Here is a 17,116-nt window from a genome sequence, read left to right on the forward strand (position 1 = left end):
AAACATGTTAGAATTAAAGATTACCATGGAAAATTTTATATAGCTACAATAATGGTAGGCATAAAAGTATTCCTGAGTTGGTTAAAAGTGGAATTATAAACATTTTCTGATAAACTTGAAGATTTACATGGAAAATATTTCTGGTCAAATTCAAGAAATAAATAGACAAACATGTTAAAATTGATTATTTCATGGAAAATTTTACATAAAAAATGGTTGATGTAGAAACTCTTCCTAAATTAATTGAAGGTGGAATTAGAAACATTTGTGATAAAATCTAAGATTTACATTGAAAACATTTCTGATAAAACGGAGGAAGTATATAGAGAGACATATTAAAATTGAAAATTATCATGGAAAATAATGCAGATAAAATGGTAGACATAAAAGAAATTACTAAATTAATTAAAAGGGAATTACAAATATTATCTGATAATATTGTAGATTTACATGAGAAATATTTCAATAGTCTGTGTTTTTTATTGGGGAGTTGAGTCCGTTGTTGTTAAGAGATATTAAGGAATAGTGATTGTTGCTTCCTGTTATTTTTGATGTTATTTTTATGTTTGTGTGGGTATCTTCTTTTGGGTTTGTTGGAAGAAGATTACTTTCTTGCTTTTTCTAGGGTATAAATTCCCTCCTTGTATTGGGGTTTTCCATTAATTATCCTTTGTTGGGCTGGATTTGTGGACAGATATTATGCAAATTTGGTTTTCTCATGGAATATCTTGGTTTCTCTATCTATGATGATTGAGAGTTTTGCTGGGTATAGTAGCCTGGGTGGCAATTGTGTTCTCTTAGGGTCTGTATGAGGTCTGCCCAGGATCTTCTAGCTTTCATCCTCTCTGGTAAGAAGTCTGGTGTGATTCTGATAGGTCTGCCTTTATAAGTTACTTGCCCTTTTTCCCTTACTGCTTTTAATATTCTTTCTTTGTTTAGTGAATTTGGTATTATGTGCCGGGAGGATTTTCTGTTCTGGTCCAGTCTGTTTGAAGTTCTGAAGGCTTCTTGTATATTCATGGGCATCTCTTTCTCTAGGTTAGGGAAGTTTTCTTCTACAATTTTGTTGAAGATATTTACTGGGCCTTTAAGATGTAAATCCTTGCTCTTGTCTATACTTTAATCCTTAGGTTTGGTCTTCTCATTGGGTCCTGGAGTTCCTGAATGTTTTGAGTTACCAGCTTTATGCATTTTGCATTTTCTTTAACTGTTGAGTCGATGTTTTCTATGGTATCTTCAGCACCTGAGGTTCTTTCTTCTATCTCTTGTATTGTGATGTTGATGCTTGCATCTATGACTCCTGGATTCTTTCCAAGGTTTCCAATCTCCAGAGATGTCTCACTTTGTAATTTCTTTATTGTTTCTACTTCCATTTTTAGATCCTGGATGATTTTGTTCAGTTCCTTCACTTGATTGTTTGTGTTTTCCTGTAACTCTTTAAGGGATTTTTGTGTTTCTTCTTTAAGGGCTTCTGCCTATTGACCCATGATCTCCTGTATTCCTTTAAGGGATTATCGTATTTCTTCTTTAAGGACTTTTACCTGTTGACCGATGTTCTCTATTTCTTTAAGGGAGTTATTTAAGTCTTTCTTGAAGCCTCTATCAGCATCATAAGATATGATTGTAAATCCAACTCTTGTTTTTTTCTGCTGTGTTGGGGTATTCATGACTTGCTGTGGTGGAAGAACTGGGTTCTGATGTTGCCATGTGGCCGTGGTTTCTGTTGATTGGGTTCTTGTGCTTGTCTTTCACCATCTGGTGCTAGTTGGTATTGTCTCTGGCTGAAATTTGTTCCTCCTGTGGGTCTGTAAGCCCGTGTCCTTACTCCCCTGAGCTTAAAAGTGAAAGACCGCTGGGAGATCTCTCTCTCCTGGTGGGCTATGCACAGAAGACTATGGAGTTTCCCCAGCTCCCTGGTGCAAATGGTGTTGGGCGGGAAGACTTCTGTCCCAGCTACTCCACTTATCTTAGGCTCTGTATGCTCCTAGCTGTGTCCCCTCCAGAGAGAAGGTGGAGATCTCACCTCTGAGCTCAAAAGTGAAAGCCTGCTGGGAGATCATTCCCTACTGGCAGGGCTATGCACAGAAAGCTGTGGCGTTTCCCTGACTCCCTGGTGCAAATGACAGCAGGAAGACTTCTGTCCCAGCTGCTGCAGTGATCATAGAAGGCTGTGGAGTTTCCCAGCTCCCTGGTGCAAATGGCAGCAGGAAGACTTCTGTCCCCCAACTGTGTTCTTTCTTAAAACTCCAGGAGTAAGTGTCCTGGCTATTCTCAGCTCCTAGAAGCTGCTGCAATTCCTGACTCATAATTTCATTTTTCTTCACAGGCAGCCTCACTACACAACAGGTCCTACAGTTCCTTTATCTGACTCATCACACTGCAGAAAGGTTCTCCACATTTAAGGAATTGGAATTAGAAAGCAGTTTTAACTTGATGAAATTTCAAAGATTAGGACATGGATAACTTCAGAAAGCTGTATTCTGCATATTCTATCAGGCCAATGCTATTTCAGAGCCATAGTTGAAGGAAGAGTTGGAGTTCAGTTAGTACTATTGTTTTGCCAGGACCTGATCACGGTGTCCTCCTCAGTATAAGCAATCTGATACACTCCAGGCAAAAGCAAGATTCTCTATGACAGCTCTATTCACTGCTGTGCTTTTTACCTGCTCCCCACTATTCTCTGTGCAAGCTGTAGCTCATCCCATGAGAGCTACAGAGCTTGAAGTGACGTTCTTAAATGCCTATTTGAACTCTTTGTCATGTCACAGTACAAGATAGTTCTTCCTCTCTCTCTCTCTCTTTCTCTCTCTCTCTCTCTCTCTCTCTCTCTCTCTCTCTTTCTCTCTCTCTCTCATATACACATACACACACATACTCACACACACACACACACAAATGTTCTATTAGTAATATAATTCTTTAAATGCATTGACATAAACATTTTGTAAGTGGCAAGTCAACAAGATGGCTAAACTAAAATGTAGCCTAGTTGTTTAATAATATATAATCCCCAAACTATTAATGTTACTTCAACATCAGGCAAAACAATAAATAGATCCCATTTTTTTCTAGGAAAAGTGATACTTTTTGCTTATCATCTTTGCTTGAGTTTATTTTGTTCTAATCAAGCAGGTTTTTAAAACTATATTTCTGGATTTATATGAAACTAATTTTTTACAAAATATTTTTACTAATTTAGCCAGAACTGCTTTCTGTTACATGAAATGAAAAAAAAGAAACTGATCCACTAACTCTTCAATATGCTGAATATGCTGGACATTTTTTACATAGGAATATTAAGTCTTTTGATGTGATAATAATTCTCTCAGACAATTTCTTTTTGCCTCTATATATTGAAAAGCTTTATTTATAATATTGATGCTTTCCATTACATTGGATGATCAAATATGCCATTTCTTTTTATTGTCTGGTTTTTAACTAGCTTGGCTGAACCAAAGGAGAAAAATAAAAAAACAAGTTTTTTCTAAAGTGTGACAAATGTAAAATAGACTGGAGACAGGATGTAATACAGGAGACAACAAAGTCTATTGCAATGCATTTTTACATCTATAAACTTTCTAAAATATTTTGTTGTGATAAATAAGGAAGATGTAGTAAAAACACATTCAAAATCATGCTTTCATTACTAGATAAGTATCTAACAGTTTTGAGAAAATTATTTTACTTGATCTTTAAAATAATTATTTATTGTTATCTTAACTACATAAATGCTTTGCCTAAATGTATATCATCTATGTATCTGGTATCAATATGGTCAGAATAGACTATTGAGTCCCTTGAAACTGAGCCATAGGTAGTTGGAAGCTGCCGTCTTAGTATTGTAGACCCAGGTCCTTTGCAAGTGTACAAGAGTTCTTAATTGCTGAGCCATATCTATATGGCTCAGCATAAAATCATACAAAGATAGTAAGTTTGGATGATATCAAAATTTGGAGGACTATTCACCTGATTCAGCATATTTATTGAACATTTATCATCTTACAAGGAACAATGTAGAATGCTAGCATAGAAGAACACAATATCAAAAAACTGTCTACTAGTTGATCATATAAAAATGACTTATTCTTTAGAAAGATTTCTACTTTCAGACAAAATAACTATGAGCTAACAGGTTTTCTGGTTATCTAACAGAGCTTAAGAGCTTTTGATTACATTACTAGCTCTCTCTTAGTCTATGCCAAATGAAATCTCCATTAATCTAGAAGGTCAGAAATAAGCCAGACTGTGATGTAGTTTCTAAATATTTACAATCAGTATTTCCACATATTGACTTTGATGTGTTTTTCGTTCAGGGTCCAATTAGGAAAAAAACTCCAAGTATTTCAAACTGTAGTATTTCATTGAACAAATGATAAGGTAGACAAAATGTCAGATAGCACCTATATACACAACCGAAAGTTGGCAGTAGCAGGTGGTTACTTTGAAGTCTAAGACTCTGGATCAAAGCAGGAACTTTATGGAATTTTAGGTCTGAAGTCCCTGGCAGAAGCTGGAAGCACATCAAATGTGTCTGTTGTGGTCTGGAGTCAGACAAATGGCAATAATTGAAGATATAACCCTAGGATGAGAAAGAGGTTACCTTAATTTCTCCTACCCTTGATTCTCACAGAGCCTCATGTTGGCTGACCCAGATCAAAACATATGGAAGGACAGGGCCCCATGTATAGAACTCTTCCCTCCCACGAGACAGGCCAGCAGAGGGCTGAGAGACAGAGGCAACCAGTAAGGGCCAGGACTGGCTCTTAGCCCAGAGAGCTTTCTGTTTCTGTCTCTGTTTTCTTTATCAGATGATCTCTTAAATCAGCTCCAAGAATGAACACAGCTCTTAGAAAATATCCCAAAGAGGATTAAAGGATGAGAAATCTCATGAGAATGCTCCAAGTTCGGCAAATATGCCTTTCTCTATGAAACTGACATCACCATCAACATCAAACCATAGTGATTCTATTTTTCTCTCCACTGTCACCTTCTATTCAGGTTTAGGTTTTATGTGCCCCATAATGGATCCTTACAGAAGGTTTAATCCTCAGTGCTGCCATGTTCAGAGATGGGATGTTTAGTAGTGATACGATCACAAGGGGACTGACTTCATGGATAGATCATTCTGTTGAGGAGTTCACAGCTGAATGACCATGTTAGGAGTGAAGGTTTAATTTCAGGGAGTAGGCTACATGTAGGGGGCCATATCTTTAAAGGTTCTCAAAGGGTATTTTAGCTTCTCTCTCTCTCTCTCTCTCTCTCTCTCTCTCTCTCTCTCTCTCTCTCTCTCTCTCTCTCTCTTTCCCCCTTCCCTTCCCCCTCTTCCTTCTCTCCTTTCTCTCTCTTTCCCTCTACAGCCACTAGTTGCTATGATCAGAGCAGCTTTGCTCTGCCTCATTTCCATGCCATGATCTTATACCTCACCACACACTCACAGTAATGGGGCCAAAAGAACAAAACTTTTCTCCTTTGTAAAGGCACAATTGACTAACTTACTCTCCCAAACTTTCCTCCTAAATTGTGCTAGAACTTTCTAATGATACTCTGCATTTTATACTGTCAAAGATCCTCTTGGATTCATAACTGAAATCACTTCAAGTTGGATGTTGAGTTGTATACTTTTTACCTCATCTAACCCTATAGTGCCTTCTTGTTGCTCTTGAGATGAAGAACTACTTCCACCAACTGACCTGAGGGTCTCTGAGCTCTGGGCTTTGGCTAACTCTTTTAAAATTTAAAAAGGTTCTTTAAATTATAGTTACTGTTTTCATTCTCTTAATTTTTTTCTCAATTCTGGTCTTTTGTAGATATATTTAAATATACTATTTCACCTTTCATCCAAGGATCAATATCTGTGACAGTCCCTCTTCTTAAATCTCCTAATTTTCTTACTTACCCATTCTGACTTTGATTTTTACATGTTTTGAAAAATAAGCATAGTAAATTTCAACAATTTTCCATTTTATATGCCACAGTTACAGTCAAATAATTAACAACAGAAAAGTATAAAATGCTCTGTAAGATTATATGTTCATATTTACATATGGAGAGTGAACATTTTTGCACTGGATTTCAGACTTAACCAAATGAAGAGAAATCACATTTGAATGTAAAAACTAACATAAGGATATGTAAAAAACAATAGTATAGATTAAAATTATAGTTAAAACTGCCAGTATAGGAAATGCACAGTTTTCAATAGTCTTAGGTAGAAGAAGAACTTTCTAAGTACTAAATCATTAGAACAGTCTGTAAAGACTGCATTAGAAGATTTAGCCTAAGTAAACATTCAGAGTCTTAATAGAAAAATAACCCTTATGAATTAATCAGGATAGCATTAGCACTCTACTCATGTAAAGAGGAGAGACGATACAGAGAGAAAACTCACAGAAAGAAAGCTAATGATCAGGCAGAGTGGAAGCAAGTGACTCCCTTGCCTCATTGCACCCAGGACTCTCCTAAGAGTTTTAAATGTAATTCCTAGAACCCTCCCTGAAGATAATCTGACCACAGAGTAAGACACTTAAAATTTCCTACCCTGTCATCTCTTCATGCTAGTTTTAAGATAATAAGAACTAATAATATGCATGTTATTTGCCAATGAGAGACTCTAGCACTCAGAAGGCAGGTGGCGGGCAGTGGGCTGAGGATGTGCATTTCTCTGGCACTCTCTTGCCACAATGCCTCCAGTTGCCTGAAGTCCTCTATTGATGATAAAGGGTTTTGACAAGAATCGTTTCTCCAGCTTGCCAACTGCAGGTATCTATGTGACATAAATGAATATATATTTCTAACATACGACAGACATTCTTGCTTCTGTGAGCAAATACTTGTCAAGAAGCACCAGAAGAAGGTTTGTGATCATTTACAGTTTTGGGGGAACTAGACCATAAAAACAAGGAAGGCATCTCTGCAGGGAAATAGTGAGTTGTAGTCACTCATCTCTGCCTGTGGGCTCTGTCTCTTTGCAAATGCCCTTTGCATTTGGGCTTTCCTTAACAACAGCACCTGAAAATGCTATCTGTTACCTGCTATTTTTGTTGTTGTTGTTAGCCTGATACTACCATAAAAAATCATATATTTTATCACATGGATGGAAAAGGAGAACTTTTGTCATCAGTGTTAACCTCTGTGGCACAATCACTGAACAGATACCCCAATTTTGTTCTGCTTTTACTTTGCTTACTATTGTTCCATTACTGACAAGTTCACTGTGGGAAAATTAGTGGGATGGATGCCATCCATTTCATCAAACTTGCAGTCAACCTGACTTGCTGTCTGTAAATCGAAAGCAGACGGGCATAGCTGGTAATATAGCCTAATGAGAGATTGCCTGTCTGACACACATGAGGCCGTGTTTAGTCATGCCGTGACAGTTTGTCTGTTACACAATATTTGTTTACAACAAATAAATAAACAAAGCAAAACAAAGCAAAAGCACGGGTCTGAGGTTGCACAACAGGCTAATTCACTACTAGAACAAATCCTTCTGTAGTTGTGTAGCTACACTAAGTCAAAGAAGTGAAGCCATTTTGTTTTCAAAGAGAATGTCGCCAGCTCCAGCAATTTTACAGTGGACCAGTGGACCTGGGCTCCATTCTAGGTCCTCATGCTTGCAAGCCAAATATTTTACTAATGGAACCATCTCATCTCTTTAGCCCCTTTACTCTTTTTTTTTTTTGGCCTTTATCAAAACAAAATATTTTCAAAACAACAAAATTACTAAATACCCATCTATATTGATAAAGCTTGAGCAATTGTTCATGGAAGAAAGATAACTTTAATATTTTGCATTTCAGTTGCTTATAGAACATTGAAATGAATTACCTAGGGGTGAGTTGGAGATGAAATTCTGACACTCAGAAGGAATCATGGCTGAATAAAATTTTGCACTTGAATCAATAAGAGTGGGTGTTTCTGAGGGAAATCATGGTAGAAGAGTGCAGTAGTCTTACTCTGACACTGGAGACGAGGAGCAAAGCGAGGTCTCAGTAACCATTCATCACAAGAATTAATCAGTAGAGGTGGTAAAGATCAGGGGGAAGGATCTTTAGGAGAGGCAAAAATTCTCACCCATCTGCTATTCCTGGGCCTCACATTTGGCAAATGTTAATATTTGACAAGAAGGGTCTAAGAGTCTCCACTTAGAGCCTCCATGCTGTCAAATATTCATAGTACAAAATTAAACTTACCACAGTTTTTAACTTGACATACTTAAAAATTCTATTAAAAGTTTGAGAAGAGATTTTTAAAAAATATATCAATAATTCTAATTTAAAATTTATATAAACTTCAGGAATTTAAAAGCTTATAAAGAGCATTCCAGGATGCTCATGTGGAAGATTTCCTTTGTTAGCTGCAGCCACTACAGCTGTAACATGTTATTCATGTTTATTCATTCCTCTACTAAGGAATAAGGGCTTCAGGAGTTTAATAACAGTGAACATCAACCCAAACTAAGAATTTGTTATTTGTTGACAGGTTTTCTGTCTTACATCTCTGCATCAATCTTGTTTGTACACAACCTATGATTTCCATAATTACTACCAACACAGTTTCATGTTCCCTCTTGTAAAAAACAATCGTTTACAAACTCTTTTTATGTTTTAAAGCGAATTCTATTTTTTATAAATTTCTAAAGATGAATTTAAAAGTGCTAGTTAACCCTTCTAGACTGCTTCTATCACCCCATTTATCCAGGAGCTCACTTTCCTAAACAAAACTTTTGTTGTAGAAGGAGAGACACTGCAGCAGTTCATTCAAAGCACTGCATAAACACTGTCCCATTACCAATAAAGACTGGAAGTCGCTTAGCCTGAGGTTTTTTGGCTGACTGGCAGCAGGCATTCTACTCTGCGAGCAGGTCAGTTGAAATCTAAGTACAACACAGCAGAGGTTTTGGCAATGTCATCTTGTACACGCTGTTCAAAACACAGTTGTATGTTAGCTGCTCTTACCCTTGAATACATTCTCCTGAACTTCGCCATTCCTATTATGCAATTAGCATTCATGAATTTGGCACAACCATCAAAAATTTCACTCCTGATAAAATGCCAAATAAATCCGAACTCCTCTCTCTTAGCTCATGATTATTTTTTATGTCTCTTGTGATTTTTCCTTGACTGACATTTAGAAAGAAAATGACATTGAATGAACTTTAAAAAGAGTTAATATCCTAAATCACATAACACAAAGAGAAATTCTCTTTGAAATATAATCTAGCTTTCTTTTTTTAAAAAAATACCCAAAAGCATCATGAAACTGAAAGTCTAATGGTTTAAACTAATAAAATAAAATAAAATAAAAATAAAAATGAAAATGAAGCTAAATTTCATTTTGTTTTAGAATAGTTTTTTGAGTAACAGATCTAAGAGGCACGTGGCCTCAAATCTGTTTGTGTCTTTTTGCTTGATCCCCTGTATTCTGCACATTTTAAAATCTACTTCTCATGCCTTATTTCTCATCGAAGTCCCAAGAATATCCACGTTTGAAGTGGTTCTAGGACTTACTTTTTGGAAAAATTTATTTGACATATAGTTTATGGATATATTTAGGTACATTACTCATGAGAGACCAGAGGAAGCAAATAAACTGCACAGTTTCTGCATCCAACCAAAATAGCTCAATATCAAAATTGAAATAGTGCTTGCTCTCTTCATCTGGAATATAACGGAATAACAGGCAGTGTCTCTGCACTGTTGGACATGGGCTGTAGGAGACGGTGTGGTGTGCTAATGAGCAGCTGTAGGAGAAGGTGTGGTGTGCTAATGAGCAGCTTTCAAAAAAAACTTGCAGAAGAACATTTACCCAAAAACAACTAAAAAAAAAAAAGTTGTGTCTTTCCTAGTTGCTTCCTAATCTTTAGGGTTATAATGACTTAATAAATTATAAATGTCTTTTTATTTTCCATTTCTTTTATTGAAAACCTATTTTTTGGCCTGTATGTTTGTGCTTATAGGTTGTCTGTGTTTAACAGATAAAAGTAAATCTTCACTGAATTAGAAAGGAAGAGGTCTATATCATCACTATATCATTACCATCACCCTGGTCTATTTGAATAATCCACAAATTGCTCTCCAGGACTCTATGGAAACAAAGATTGGAAACTATTATTGAAAACTTTGTGTTCAGAAAAAATATTTGTCATAGGAAGTAAATCATCCATTAGTGCAAATGCATTGAAAATAAACAGGAAGAGGGCACAGAAAGAGATCATAGGATGTGTTGGGATTGTGCAAATGATTTGGGAGAAAGGCAAGAAATTCAGACTTCTGTTTAGAATAGAGATAGATGTTAGTTTGACATATGCTAGAGTTGTATTCAAACATAATCTGAGATGCAAAATTACATGAAAGTGCAACATACATGGCAAGAGAAGACACAGGAGACTGGAGCAGGCAAGGTAGACAAATGTTCGGAAGAGACTGTTACTTCCTTGTAGTTAATACTTTAGCAGTGACAAAATAATAAAATGAGAAATACAGGATAGGCCAACGAAAACATTTTTTTTTTAAATATTAAGCCTCCATGTCTTTCTCTTCTATAACGACAATAACAATAAACACATTTGAAACTGTAAAGCAATCTATATTCTTTATTAGGAATTGTAGAATTCTCTGCAACTAACAGTTTTACCTCAGAAGCACTAAGCTGTACATATGGTCAAGGAATGTTTAAGTTTAAAGGTGTGCCATCATTCCTGTGTGTATATTTATTCCAGGTTAAATTAAAAATTAAGGTTCTAGTAATCAATCATTTTATGACTTGTTACATTCAACTAATCATGGTTAATTTACTGATTAAAATAGAATTAAATATAGAATAACCAGTAATTCACCATCGTATTTAAGAAGCCATTATTCATGGGGGAGATGAACTACAAGAAGCTCTTCGGAAGGGAGAGCAGAGCAGTGTAAATTTTCCTATACTTGCATTCCTTAGAAAGCATTTACGCTTAAACTCTTACAAATCACAGTTTATAGCAGTTGTTTTAGGAGGAGAGACAAGTAAATCATATATATATATATATATATATATATATATATATATGCAGCTTCATAAAGCTAAGCATTGCTTAAATGTATAAAGGGGTTATTATTTCTACTAAATGATTTTCTTCCTGGGAGAAAGTATTAAATATCTGCAATGGGCAATTGCTTCCTAACCTGTCCTTATTCAGAATTTAGAGACACTATTCTGAAAGAGATAGTTTACTATTTAATGAATGGTAATGAAGATAGAAGTTAACATATTTTTGTTTTTCCTTTGGCAGTTTCAATTTCAAATAATTTTAAAGATGAAGACTAGAAATAGTTTTGAATGGTAGTCAGACTATTTGTATCTTAATAAATCCTACACATTCTCATTAAAATAATTGAAATATATGATATACCAAGTAAAGAGCTTCATGGGTTTTATTAAGGAATATCTTTTCAATCCCCTCATCTAAACAACTCATCAAATATACTGAGTTTTTGAAAGTTAACTCAGTTCTACTGAGTTCAATAAACACTTGCTATTTTAATTGGTAATTGCTGGAAAAAATGAGAGAGGAATATGACTTAGTCCATGTCTTTGGAGAATTTCTAATGAATATGGAAATAGAGGCAAATCTAAATAACCAGCCATAACCCAGGCTGAATGAATGCATAAGCATACTACTGAGGGAACAACAATGAAATAATTCATAGTAACTTTCCCCTTATGAACTGGGACCATACCCAAGACCCTCAGAGGATGCCTAGAACTATGGACAAAACATATCTCTGTGTAGAGTATAACTTAAAAATTAGGAACTAGGAGATGAACAGCACTAACTAATAACAAGATTTAAATCTGTAATACAGATAGAAGTTAAGTATGCCCCACTTTCTATTCTACTATAGATCTTGGCTGCTAAACCTGGAATTTTTCTAGTTATTAAGTCTGGAATTCTTACTTTTTCACTTACAAGAATCACTACTTTGTCTCTCTTTGGCATACTAGAATGGCCAGCTTCTCCAGTTCTTGTGCTCTAAATACATCATTAAGTAAATTAAGTACCACTTGAATATGGTCACTACTGTGATATCACAGTCTACTAAGTGACTCTTGGATGGACAGGTTTTACATGTCCTAGCTTGGTAAAGACTTCCTGATCCTTCCTTGTCTTGAATTTAGAAAGTCAATTCTGAAAGAGATCTTTATCAACACCTAAACAACACTGTGGTTAAACTTTAGACTACTATTTTTCCCCGTACATTATAGACACCACCAGACAAGTCAACACAGTGTCCCCGGTTTGGTGGAGTGATACAGTACAAAATATCAGCATGCCATTTAGAACAGTGCAGAGCTTAAAACTTGTGGATTATTTATCTCATGTCTCTGGGATTTCCCATATGATATTTTCAAAACACCATTGGCCATGGGCAACTGAAACTTCAGAAAGAAATGGCAGTCAAAGGCTTACCTGGGCCTTCCTCTGCAAAAATGCAAAGCACAAAGTAGAGTATTAGAGCAGGGGGTTACATTCCAGTGCACTGGCTCTCAACAGGTAGAACGTGTTACTAGGTAAAGAGAGGAACTAACAAAAGTCAAAACATTAAGGTGCAGTATTTGAACCTTCTACCGTGCTGCCTAGTCTGTGCATTTCTTGGCAGTCTCACATGCATAAAGTTCTCCTGGTCTGCCCTTACAGCATGGAGGGAAGCAAGAACATACATTCTGGAGTCAGTTTTAGGTTCTGATTTTTTTTCTCCAGCAATAAGTTGTATGAACTTAAAATATAATTTATTCTATTTTGAGCCCAGTTTCTTTATTATCTATGATGTGAGTTATCTTTTTTTTTTTTTTTTTTTTTTTAGGTATTAACTTTTTTTTTTATTTGATATAATTTATTTACATTTCAAATGATTTCCCCTTTTCTAGCCCCCCCCCACTCCCCCAAAGTCCCGTAAGCCCCCTTCTCTTCCCCTGTCCTCCCTCCCACCCCTTCCCAGTTCCCTGTTCTGGTTTTGCCAAATACTGTTTCACTGAGTCTTTCCAGAACCAGGGACCACTCCTGCTTTCTTCTTGTATCTCATTTGATGTGTGGATTATGTTTTGGGTATTCCAGTTTTCTAGGTTAATAACCACTTATTAGTGAGTGCATACCATGATTCACCTTTTGAGTCTGGGTTACCTCACTTAGTATGATGTTCTCTAGCTCCATCCATTTGCCTAAGAATTTCATGAATTCATTGTTTCTAATGACTGAATAGTACTCCATTGTGTAGATATACCACATTTTTTGTATCCACTCTTCTGTTGAGGGATACCTGGGTTCTTTCCAGCATCTGGCAATTATAAATAGGGCTGCTATGAACATAGTAGAGCATGTATCCTTATTACATGGTGGGGAATCCTCTGGGTATATGCCCAGGAGTGGTATAGCAGGATCTTCTGGAAGTGAGGTGCCCAGTTTTCGGAGGAACCGCCAGACTGCTTTCCAGAGTGGTTGTACCAATTTGCAACCCCACCAGCAGTGGAGGAGTGTTCCTCTTTCTCCGCACCCTCTCCAACACCTGCTGTCTCCTGAATTTTTAATCTTAGCCATTCTGACTGGTGTAAGATGAAATCTTAGGGTTGTTTTGATTTGCATTTCCCTAATGACTAATGAAGTGGAGCATTTTTTAAGATGCTTCTCTGCCATCCGAAGTTCTTCAGGTGAGAATTCTTTGTTTAACTCTGTACCCCATTTTTTAATAGGGTTGTTCGGTTTTCTGGAGTCTAACTTCTTGAGTTCTTTATATATATTGGATATTAGCCCTCTATCTGATGTAGGATTGGTGAAGATCTTTTCCCAATTTGTTGGTTGCCGATCTGTCCTCTTGACGGTGTCCTTTGCCTTACAGAAACTCTGTAACCTTATGAGGTCCCATTTGTCAATTCTTGCTCTTAGAGCATACGCTATTGGTGTTCTGTTCAGAAACTTTCTCCCTGTACCGATGTCCTCAAGGGTCTTCCCCAGTTTCTTTTCTATTAGCTTCAGAGTGTCTGGCTTTATGTGGAGGTCCTTGATCCATTTGGATTTGAGCTTAGTACAAGGAGACAAGGATGGATCAATTCGCATTCTTCTGCATGCTGACCTCCAGTTGAACCAGCACCATTTGTTGAAAAGGCTATCTTTTTTCCATTGGATGTTTTCAGCCTCTTTGTCGAGGATCAAGTGGCCATAGGTGTGTGGGTTCATTTCTGGATCTTCAATCCTGTTCCATTGATCCTCCTGCCTGTCACTGTACCAATACCATGCAGTTTTTAACACTATTGCTCTGTAGTATTGCTTGAGGTCAGGGATACTGATTCCCCCAGATTTTCTTTTGTTGCTGAGAATAGTTTTAGCTATCCTGGGTTTTTTGTTGTTCCAGATGAATTTGATAATTGCTCTTTCTAACTCTGTGAAGAATTGAGTTGGGATTTTGATGGGTATTGCATTGAATCTGTATAGTGCTTTAGGCAAAATGGCCATTTTAACTATATTGATTCTACTGATCCATGAGCATGGGAGGTTTTCCCATTTTTTGAGGTCTTCTTCCATTTCCTTCTTCAGAGTCTTGAAGTTCTTGCCATACAGATCTTTCGCATGTTTGGTAAGAGTCACCCCAAGATACTTTATACTGTTTGTGGCTATTGTGAAGGGGGTCATTTCCCTAATTTCTTTCTCAGCCTGCTTATCCTTTGAGTATAGGAAGGCCACTGATTTGCTTGAGTTGATTTTGTAACCTGCCACTTTGCTGAAGTTGTTTATCAGCTGTAGGAGCTCTCTAGTGGAGTTCTTTGGGTCACTTAGGTAGACGATCATGTCGTCTGCAAATAATGATAGTTTGACTTCCTCCTTTCCAATTTGTATCCCTTTGACCTCCTTATGTTGTCGAATTGCCCGAGCTAGTACCTCAAGTACAATATTGAAAAGATAAGGAGAAAGGGGGCAGCCTTGTCTGGTCCCTGATTTCAGTGGGATTGCTTCAAGTTTCTCTCCGTTTAGTTTGATGCTGGCTACCGGTTTGCTGTATATTGCTTTTACTATGTTTAGGTATGGGCCTTGAATTCCTGTTCTCTCCAAGACTTTAAGCATGAAAGGATGCTGAATTTTGTCAAATGCTTTTTCAGCATCCAATGAAATGACCATGTGGTTTTGTTCTTTGAGTTTGTTTATGTAGTGGATTGTATTGATGGATTTCCGTATATTGAACCAACCCTGCATTCCCGGGATAAAGCCTACTTGATCATGGTGGATGATCGTTTTGATGTGTTCTTGGATTCGGTTGGCAAGAATTTTGTTGAGTATTTTTGCATCGATGTTCATAAGGGAAATTGGTCTGAAGTTCTCTTTCTTTGTTGGATCTTTGTGTGGCTTTGGTATCAGCGTAATTGTGGCTTCGTAGAAGGAATTGGGTAGTGTTCCTTCTGTTTCTATTTTGTGGAATAGTTTGAAGAGTATTGGTGTTAACTCTTCTTTGAAGGTCTGGTAGAATTCTGCACTGAAACCATCTGGTCCTGTGCTTTTTTTGGTTGGAAGACTTTCTATGACTCCTTCTATTTCTTTAGGCTTTATGGGACTGTTTAGATGGTCTAGTTGGTCCTGATTTAATTTTGGTATTTGGTATCTGTCAAGGAAATTGTCCATTTCCTCCAGATTCTCCAGTTGTGTTGAGTACAGGCTCTTGTAGTAGGATCTGATGATTTTTTGGATTTCCTCAGTTTCCGTTGTTATGTCTCCCTTTTCATTTCTAAGTTTGTTAATTTGGATACTTTCTCTGTGCCCTTTGGTCAGTCTGGCTAAGGGTTTATCTATCTTGTTGATTTTCTCAAAGAACCAGCTCCTAGTTTTGTTGATTTTTTGTATGGTTCTCTTTGTTTCTACTTGATTGATTTCGGCCCTGAGTTTGATGATTTCCTGCCTTCTACTCCTCCTGGGTGAAATAGCTTCTTTTTGTTCTAGGGCTTTCAGGTGTGTCATTAAGTTGGTAATGTATGCTCTCTCCATTTTCTTTTTGGAGGCACTCAGGGCTATGAGTTTTCCTCTTAGCACTGCTTTCATTGTGTCCCATAGATTTGGGTATGTTGTGTTTTCATTTTCATTGTGTTCTAAAAAGTCTTTAATTTCTTTCTTTATTTCTTCCTTGACCAAGGTGTCATTGAGTAGAGTATTGTTCAATCTCCACGTGTTTGTGGGTTTTCTGTTGTTTCTGTTGCTATTGAAGACCACTTTTATTCCATAGTGATCAGATAGGAGGCATGGGATTAGTTCTATCTTTTTATATTTGTTGAGGTCTGTCTTGTGACCAATTATATGGTCGATTTTGGAGAAGGTACCATGAGGTGCTGAAAAAAAGGTATATTCTTTTGTTTTAGGATAGAATGTTCTATATATATCAGTTAAATCTAATTGGTCCAAAGCTTCAATTAGTTTCATTGTGTCCTTGTTTAGTTTCTGTTTTCCTGATCGGTCCATTGAGGAAAGTGCAGTGTTGAAGTCACCCACAATTATTGTGTTAGGTGCAATGTGTGCTTTGAGTTTTAATAAAGTTTCTTTTATGAAAGAGGGTGCCCTTGCATTTGGAGCATAGATGTTCAGGATTGAGAGTTCTTCTTGTTGTATTTTTCCTTTGACCAGCAAGAAGTGTCCCTCAGAGTCTCTTTTGATGACTTTGGGTTGAAAGTCAATTTTATCTGATATTAAAATGGCTACTCCAGCTTGTTTCCTGAGACCATTTGCTTGTAAAATTGTCTTCCAGCCTTTTACTCTAAGGTAGTGTTTGTCTTTGACCCTGAGGTGTGTTTCCTGTAAGCAGCAAAATGTAGGGTCCTGTTTACGTATCCAGTCAGTTAGTCTGTGTCTTTTTATTGGGGCATTGAGTCCATTGATGTTAAGAGATATTAAGGAATAGTGATTGTTACTTCCTATCATTTTTGACGTTATTTTTTAAATTTGATTGCTTAACTTATTTGGGTTTGATGAAAGGTTACTATCTTGCTTTTTTCAGGGTGGAGTTTCCCTCCTTGTATTGGTGTTGTCCTCCTATTATCCTTTTTAGGGCTGGGTTTGTGGATAGATATTGGGTGAACTTGGTTTTGTCGTGAAATATCTTAGTTT

This window comes from Apodemus sylvaticus, chromosome 4, assembly GCF_947179515.1.
Source record: "Apodemus sylvaticus chromosome 4, mApoSyl1.1, whole genome shotgun sequence".
NCBI classification, from domain to species: Eukaryota; Metazoa; Chordata; class Mammalia; order Rodentia; family Muridae; genus Apodemus; species Apodemus sylvaticus.